The sequence below is a fragment of the Mya arenaria genome, chromosome 5 (assembly GCF_026914265.1).
Source record: "Mya arenaria isolate MELC-2E11 chromosome 5, ASM2691426v1".
Lineage (NCBI taxonomy): Eukaryota > Metazoa > Mollusca > Bivalvia > Myida > Myidae > Mya > Mya arenaria.
In genome coordinates this window covers 18,528,122-18,537,157 of record NC_069126.1, presented here as the reverse complement: position 1 = coordinate 18,537,157, position 9,036 = coordinate 18,528,122, and the positions used below count along the sequence as shown (strand labels likewise).

General features: G+C 33.5%; 1 long non-coding RNA gene across 1 annotated transcript; it reads right to left on the bottom strand.

Moving 5' to 3' along the window:
• Positions 1-344: 344 nt before the first annotated feature.
• LOC128233776 (uncharacterized) lies at positions 345-3,196 on the bottom strand. Its single transcript, XR_008260776.1, has 3 exons — positions 3,088-3,196; positions 2,110-2,170; positions 345-642 (listed from the first exon to the last, which is right to left on the bottom strand). It is a non-coding gene; the product is annotated as an uncharacterized LOC128233776 (long non-coding RNA).
• Between the last annotated feature and the right edge of the window lie 5,840 nt (positions 3,197-9,036).

Genomic DNA, 9,036 nt, shown 5'->3' with positions numbered 1-9,036 from the left:
TAAAAAACATTTTTCCCTTTTGTCAGCGAAATCAAGGAAATAATTATATGAACAATGATCCTTTCCAGTCTATCCCATATGGCAGACTGATTTGGGTTTTGAACCAAATACATTGTCCTTTCAAAATAAACATTTCTTTGTTTGCAAAGTTTGACCAATTTTCCATTGTCTTGTACGTGAAATGCTGCCTCATTTTAGTTATATGTATATAGAATAGAAAAAACTTGCTTCTTGGCAAATTATATTATGTTCTTTATTTCAGCAATTTTCAACAGTTGATAAGAATTAATAATATTATGTTCCAAAAAATGATGAAACATTTGTACAAGAAACAATAAGCAAGTCAACAGATATGAAAATATTTGACTCAATGTTTCATCAAGGTCATGTATTTTCTGTCATTGTTCAAAGTTAATTATAAGTAGTATTCCATTGGCAAGTTCAATTCAGCAGGTTAAACAGGACTGGCTGAGAGGTAGAGTTCTCTGACTCACCTAGGCAGAACTGAGAAGGTATATGCTGGCACTTGGTAAAATCTATAAGGAAGCTCCATGACGTTCCAGTGCAAGTCTTATACCATGACCATGTCCTTCTCCTTGCTTTTTGTAACTAATCTGTAGTGGTTCTAGTATAGAGTTGTATCTTAAATAACACACATAAATTTAAATACAGAAAGAAAAATAGTTGTGACCTAAATACAATTGTTTCAATTAAAACTATGACATTATTTGCACAATAAAAAATAACAAAAAGATTTAAAGCTGCACTCTCACAGATTGAATTTCTTGGCAAGTTTTTTTTTTGTCTTGGAACAAACCAAATTTTGCGAAAATCCATGGAAATCTGTTAAAGATTGCTGACAAAATATTAGATCGCAGATTTATATATTGTAGTTGATCAAAATGATGTTTAATATGCATTTTTCTTAAATTGTTAATAACAGTATAAGCCATAAAACATTACTCTGCATAACGTGTAACTTAATTCTCACGGAGAGAAACTTTATAAGCTATGCTTTCGTTTCAATCCGATTCAATATATTAATGCAAATACTTAAATTATATTTAACGTGTATTACATGTATATAGAGATATGTTGAATAAAATATGTTTAAACCAAAACATTAATTTTTGAAATGAAATATAAAAATCTATGATCTGATTTTTTGCCTGCAATCTTATATAATTGATTTGCATGTATTAACGCAAAAATTGCTCTTTCCAAGACAAGAAATTAAAAAGTTGTAAAAATGGTAAAACTGTGAGAGTACAGCTTTAATATGTCCATACATGTATACATTACAATAAAGTGAAAGATATTTTCCATGTGCTATGTATATGGTGTTTTTTTTAAAAACTTATTATTGGATATTGTCGAAATTTGATGATATTAATCATTTAAGAATGTGGTTAACACTAAATTCCAAGATATACATGTATACCAATGTAGGTATAGGAATTGCAACATATTCACTGATGTGAGTCATCTTACAATGGAAGTATTTCATTTTAGTTAGAATAAGTTCCAACTTTATATCTTAATGATATCAAAGAAAATAATAGAATACCTCTTGACAGATTCAATGTATGACATATCGGATGAGACAATATTTAAATTGGATATGTATTTTAAAGCTGCACTTTCACAGATTGAATGATTTGATAACTTTTTTTTGTCTTAAAACGAGCCAATTTTTGTGAAAATCCATCGAAACCAGTGATACAAAACTGCTTACAAAAAAATTCAATCGCAGATTTTTATATTTAAGTTAAAAAAATTGATGTTTTATGCATTTTTCTTAAACCGTTAGTAACGGTTTCAGCCATAAAACATTAATTTTCGAACAGAAATATGAAAATCTACGATCTGATTTTTTGTAAACAATCTTCTAACGTTGGTTTGCAGATATTTACGCAAAAAATTGCCCTATCCAAGACAAAGAATAAAAAAGTTATAAAAATGGTATATCTTTAGCTTTAAAGTGTGTTGTTTTTTTTAATTCATAAACAAATATCTGGTTTTGCCGATGATCAAATGTTGGATAATAATGAATTTCTCGATGTGATTCCTGCTTGTCTAAAATTGCTTTACGTAACTAGAGTCACTCACATAGTGTTTTTCCAAGTCCCGCAAACACCTTGAAACTGTCCACAGGGTAATTGCTTGCAACCTGTAATTCAAACCAGCATCATTTAAGATATTCAATGTGATATTAATCAGTATCAACATGAATATGCACATGAAAATCTATACCTTAAATTAAGGAACATTAACATTTCAGTACACAATTTAATGACATCTTTATCATTTGATAATAAATGTGGAAATTTATGTGACAAGCACAAAATGGTGTACGTGAAAGGCAGCATCATCCAGGAAAGGGTAGCACCTTGCTATATATGCAAACACCAATATTATAACTCATAATGCACCAGTCAATTTCAACAACGCTCCCCCACGTCCAAAGGTCAGGGGGTGAACCGGGCATGGTCGGAGAAATGGGCCATGTTTATACCTTCCATGAATGTGGTGGTTTTGTCTTTGCGCCAAAGTAGCAAAATAGGCCTCATCTAAGGTTCCTGGGGTGTGGTGGCATTTGGCTGAGGCTTTACCAGCAGTTGGCTTGACTGGCAGTCAAAGTATCCACAATCCCCCTGCTGGTTGGGGGGGGGGGGGGGGGTAGACTGACTGTTGCATAAGTGACAAGAGTACTTTGAAGATGGTCACTTTTAAATCTTGTTTACTGTACTTTGAAGATGGTCATTTTTCAATCTTGTTAACTAACAATAACACAATAATTATATAAATCTGCCTGTCTGATTACTTACCCAACTATTAACTGCCTTCACAGACTTGCTTGACTTTTTTTTGTTTGTGCTGTAACAATGTAAAACTGTTCGAAAAGTTGTCTTAACACGCACTACTGACTTTTTATTGAGAGTAGTTCAAGACTTTGAAATATCAAATAATCATATAATTATATTGAAAATCACTATTTCAAAAATTGTCATTTACTCAAGTTACAGTCAGCGATTGAACAAACGTTTTACATAACTACTACACATAAAACTAAGTTTTAAAACATACCTTTATGAGTATAAATCTTCTTCATTAGAACTCCTGTAAGGATCCGTGTTAAACTTGTGTGACCGCACTGTTTTGAGTTTTCTGCTTACACTCCAAAGTGTGTGCAAATATTTACACAGGTACATAGAATTACCGGAATCTCCCTAACTACCAAAATCCACCGGAATCTACCGGAATCCCCTGCGAAATAACTTTAAATTTAAAACTTAATATTGTTTTAGTTTATATAAATGTTTGGTGGTGTTTTGATTATTTACTACCCATTATATATCATTATGAGCGTATGTACGTACAAAAGGGTACGGGGATTCCGGTAGTTTTCATGTCAGTATACAACGACTATAATGAGTATAAGTCTGTCTTTAAGGAATATGGATAAGGATTCCGGTAGTTAACCGCTGATTATGTTATGACCAAGCTACCGGAATCCCCTGTGAATTACTAAAATAACTAAATTTCAATATTATTTCAAGTATGTTAATGCTTGAATATAGAATGAAGTAAGAGTTTTAATCTGAAAGTGACAAGGATTCCGGTAGTTTACCGCTGATTATGTTTTGACCAAGCTACCGGAATCCCCTGTGAATTACTAAAATAACTAAATTTCAATACTATTTCAAGTATTTTAATGCTTGAATATAGAATAAAGTAAAATTTTAATCAGAAAATGACAAGGATTCCGGTAGTTTACCGCTGAATATGTTTTGACCAAACTACCGGAATCCCCTGTGAATTACTAAAATAACTAAATTTCAATACTATTTCAAGTATATTAATGCTTGAATATAGAATGAAGTAAGAGTTTTAATCTGAAAGTGACAAGGATTCCGGTAGTTTACCGCTGAATATGTTTTGACCAAACTACCGGAATCCCCTGTGAATTACTTAAATAACTAAATTTTAATACTGTTTCAAGTATGTTAATGCTTGAATATAAAATGAAGTACGAGTTTTAATCTGAAAGTGACAAGGATTCCGGTAGTTAACCGCTGATTATGTTATGACCAAACTACTGGAATCCCCTGTGAATTACTAAAATAACTAAATTTCAATACTGTTTCAAGTATGTTAATTCTTGAATATAGAATGAAGTATTTCAAGAACGTCAAAAATATCTTAATTAGAAATAAGTTTATTTTCCAGAAAAGTATAGATGCATGTAAATATATTATTTGAAAATGGCATATAAAGTAATATTATGTAGATTATAACTTTTAATAAATAAGGAGGTACAAGACCTTTATATACAAAAATGAATTTCGCATTGTATCACAGATTGTTATTAATAATGTAAAAATCATATTCACAACATCACAGATGGCAGTTCAAACTATTGGAATAACAATTGTTAACAAACGAAATAAAACGTTTCTATTGTGTAGACAAAAGCGTCATACAGCCTTAGGTATTTTGCATAATGCCACATAATATAACACAATATACAATGAAATATGGAGCATACCAATGTATGTAAAATAACATAATGTAGATTATAACGTGTAATAAGATAAGGAAGTACAAGACCTTTATATACAAAAATGAATTTCGCATTGTATCACAGATTGTTATTAATAATGTAAAAATCATATCCACAACACCACAGATGGCAGTTCAAACTATTGGAATAACAATTGTTAACAAACGAAAAAAACGTTTCTATAGTGTAGACAAAAGCGTCATACAGCCTTAGGTATTTTGCATAATGCCACATAATATAACACAATATACAATGAAATATGGAGTTATTTCAGAATGATATTCAGTTGTGTAAACCAGCAATTATATACACACCGCATCACCCAAATAAATCGCTTATTTTCTGACACCGATGTTTGTAACATACGTGTGCTCAATGTCATTCTTAAACAAGCTCCAATTGTGACAATTTGTTACAAACGAACAAAACAAAGTGTCAATTGTGTAGACAAAGCGTCATACTGCCTTAAATATTTTTAATAATGCCACATAATATCATTTTGAAGACATTTACATTTGAAAAAAGTTTGTTCTAAAATAAAATCATATATACAGATATGAGACATGTTCCTGATAAAAAAATGAGTTTGTTTTAAATTAAAATAATATATACAGAAATGAAACTTGGTTGAGATCGTGCATACAGGAGAAAGCTTACTTACTCTTTATATTTAAGGAAAATGCATACTAGGTATTCATTATATTACTAGCGGGCCCCACCAACAGGTAATTCCTGACCAAAGAAGTTTGTTCTAAAATAAAATAATATACTAGTATACAGAAATGAAACTTGGTTGAGATGGTGCATATAGGTGAACGGTTACTAGGTCTTCATTGTATTACCACCCTAGTGATTAAGGGCCCCAACAACAGGTACACGGCGTATACAATGAAAACTTCGTATAGCTTAACTATCCTTCTTCGTCCGTTTTGTCACTGTAGTAGTTCTCTCGTTCACCTTCCTTCTTCTTTGTCCGGGTTTCCTACCAAGGGTCTTTGGGGCCACAATTGTAACCTGTCCGTTAGTTGACGTCAGTAGACGTGGGTTCGTGAACAGGTGATTGCGGTACTTGGCAAAGTGCCGTGTCCTTTGTTCTAATGTCATAGTAACCCAGTCTGTTTTAGTCAGTTTGAACTTTTCATGAGTCGGGGCAAGGCGGAACTCGCCCGTGCCGATTATGGCACTGCAGAGTTCGGCAAATTGACCTCGTAAGAGTCTGTGTATTGCATCGATCAGGTTTGTAAGAGATTTTGACTTCCAGTCTATCAATTGTTTTAACACGTGGTTGATCGATTCGCAGTTATTGTTCGTCCAGTTCGCCCCAATCAGGTCATGTCTGACGGGATGGTTGACCTTTGTTTTCAGGATCGGCTCTAGTCTGTCGACGAAGTATTTGTGAAACTTGTTGGATATTCTGGCTAAATGACGCCCGAGTTCGTCACATTTCTCGTAACATATACTGTCATCCGCACTAACAATGCCATCCGGACCAAAGATCTTGTTCAAAATATAATTCCGGTCGGCCAAGGTCACAGCGTCGTCGACTAACCTCTGCTTTGCATTTTGTCGTAAATGTCCTGTACAGAGTACATGTGTTGAACTTGAGAAGCTGTTAGTTATTGCCTTGACCATTGCTTTCTCATCGTCTGTCCCGATGACTAAACTGTCCAGGCTTACATTGACAAGCTTATTTCGGATATGGTCAAAGAAGTTGACATACGTTTCGAAGTCACTGCTGTCGTGTATGAACAGCGGCCCAACAAAAATAGGGGGCTCGTCTGTCTTTTGTCTGTTTACACTTAACTGTTTGTAGCACGTAACAGTTACATGCATGTCACACAAGTTAAATGTCTTGTCAACGCCTAGTGCTGTTTGACCAGTGGCACAAAACGTTTTCAGGTAATTCATCTGGTCGTCAGTGTAACAGATAATGCATGGAGTCTTTTTACTGTTCCTAATAGTCGTACGAACGAATGGGTGACCTTGAGAGACCATGTTTTCTAGGGCAGTAATGTGATCGGCCGTATTTCGCAAATTAACTGTCTGAGGTCGACTTTGTTAAGCAAGATTTTTTTTCTTGTCCCTGATCTGCTGGATACTGGCTGGTCGATCTAACTCGTCGTATTTGTCTTTCAATTTGTCGTACACAACCTTAGGTTTGTCTTTGGTGATCATGTCACATACGTCGTCAATAACATTCGTTGGCGTTCGTGTGTATTCGTTTGGGCCTGTAGCATTGCCGTGGGGAGAAAGACCCGGAAATGAACCCACATACTCGACAATAACATATGGACTTGAAATGCCACCGTCACATAACCATGTCGTCCGTTTTTTTGTATGTTTTGTCATGTTTCAATGTCGCGTAATACCTCTGAATAACTATAGTGTTTCTTTCCTCTGGCTGAGGGTTTAAAACACAGTACATATATGAACCATTGCTTTTTTTCTAGAACACAAGACCTCCCCCCTCTCTTGTAAAGCATTGACAAACCATTATCACTATCCTTAAAGTAGTATGACTTTGGGCTTGTTCCTTTGCCGGTATCCCAACAATACCCCAAACAACATTTACGTATAGTTTAATTATATTTTGGTACCAAAAACATTTAAGTCAAGTTTAATTATTATTTCTCAGGGGATTCCTGTAGCTTGGTCAAATCGTTATAATCGGCAATCCGACCAGCAAAGTACCGGAATCCTTGTCACTTTCTGTATATGGAAATATGATTATAAAGGTATACCTCTTAGTACATAACATATATTAAAGCTTAAAAACACCCCAAACAACATTTAAGTATAGTTTTATTATTATTTCTCAGGAGATTCCGGTAGCTTGGTCAAATCATTATAATCGGCAATCCGACCTGCAAAGTACCGGAATCCTTGTCACTTTCTGTATATGGAAATATGATTATAAAGGTATACCTCTTAGTACATAACATATATTAAAGCTTAAAAACACCCCAAACAACATTTAAGTATAGTTTTATTATTATTTCTCAGGAGATTCCGGTAGCTTGGTCAAATCATTATAATCGGCAATCCGACCTGCAAATTACCGGAATCCTTGTCAATTGCTGTATATGGAAATATGATTATAAAGGTGTACCTCGTAGAACATTACATATATTAAAGCTTAAAAATACCCCAAACAACATTTACGTATAGTTTAATTAGATTTTGGTACCAAAAACATTTAAGTAAAGTTTAATTATTATTTCTCAGGGGATTCCGGTAGCTTGGTCAAATCGTTATAATCGGCAATCCGACCTGCAAACTACCGGAATCCTTGTCACTTTCTGTATATGGAAATATGATTATAAAGGTATACATCTTAGTACATAACATATATTAAAGCTTAAAAACACCCCAAACAACATTTAAGTATAGTTTAATTACTATTTCTCAGGGGATTCCGGTAGCTTGGTCAAATCATTATAATCGGCAATCCGACCTGCAAACTACCGGAATCCTTGTCACTTTCTGTATATGGAAATATGATTATAAAGGTATACCTCTTAGTACATTACATATATTAAAGCTTAAAAACATCCCCAAACAACATTTAAGTATAATATAATTAGATTATGCTAGAATCCGGTGGATTCCGGTATTAAGGGGATTCCGGTAATTCTATGGACCGCAATGTTTACACAATATCATTGAACTTCCACTCCATAATGTAGCATGATTTATGTTGTTGAATTCGTGGAAAATACTTTATCTACAAACTATTCTTCCATGTATGCCATATATTTCAAAATATTAAGCTTCATCTTCACGAACTGTCAAATTGCACACATCAACTCGATTTCACTGGTTTGTATGTTGATTTGGATAAAAACAATGAGATAGTTCTTTAGATAACACGTTGTTACATCATATCTTTAACACCGCAAACATATCATAGTCCCTGGTAAGATGCCATTTCAATAAAGTTTACAAAAGTCCTCGCATGTTCCTTTCTAGACGCCATTTTGTTTTGGTAGTGCAAATCACCGAATGTGAGAAATCAATAAACGAGAGCGGTAAACGGAAAACTGAATTTAGAAGAAATACAATGAAATTCGGATACTTACTTTATAAAAGACTTCAAAAGAAGAATATTCAGAGTCAGTTTTCGTATGTGTTTGTGTGTTTTTATCTGTTTTTATCGCAATCTAACTTTTAAGACTTAGAGTAAGGCTACCAAGGTGCTTCCTTATTTTTTATATTTTAAGAGTGATCTTACTATAATATCAATATTGAATAACACTAATCTTCGATCTTCGATCTAAGAACAATCTAATTAGAAAAATCTAGTTTTTTAAGAAAAAGAAATGGATTTAAGTTTGATTTTAATTTTAAGATGTATATTGAATACGGCCCCAGATTGGCACCAGAAAAAGTATTTTTTTCTGAAATGAATATCAGGACAATTATTTAATAAAAGTCTCTACTCACCCTTACGAAATCAAACACCGTTTATACTG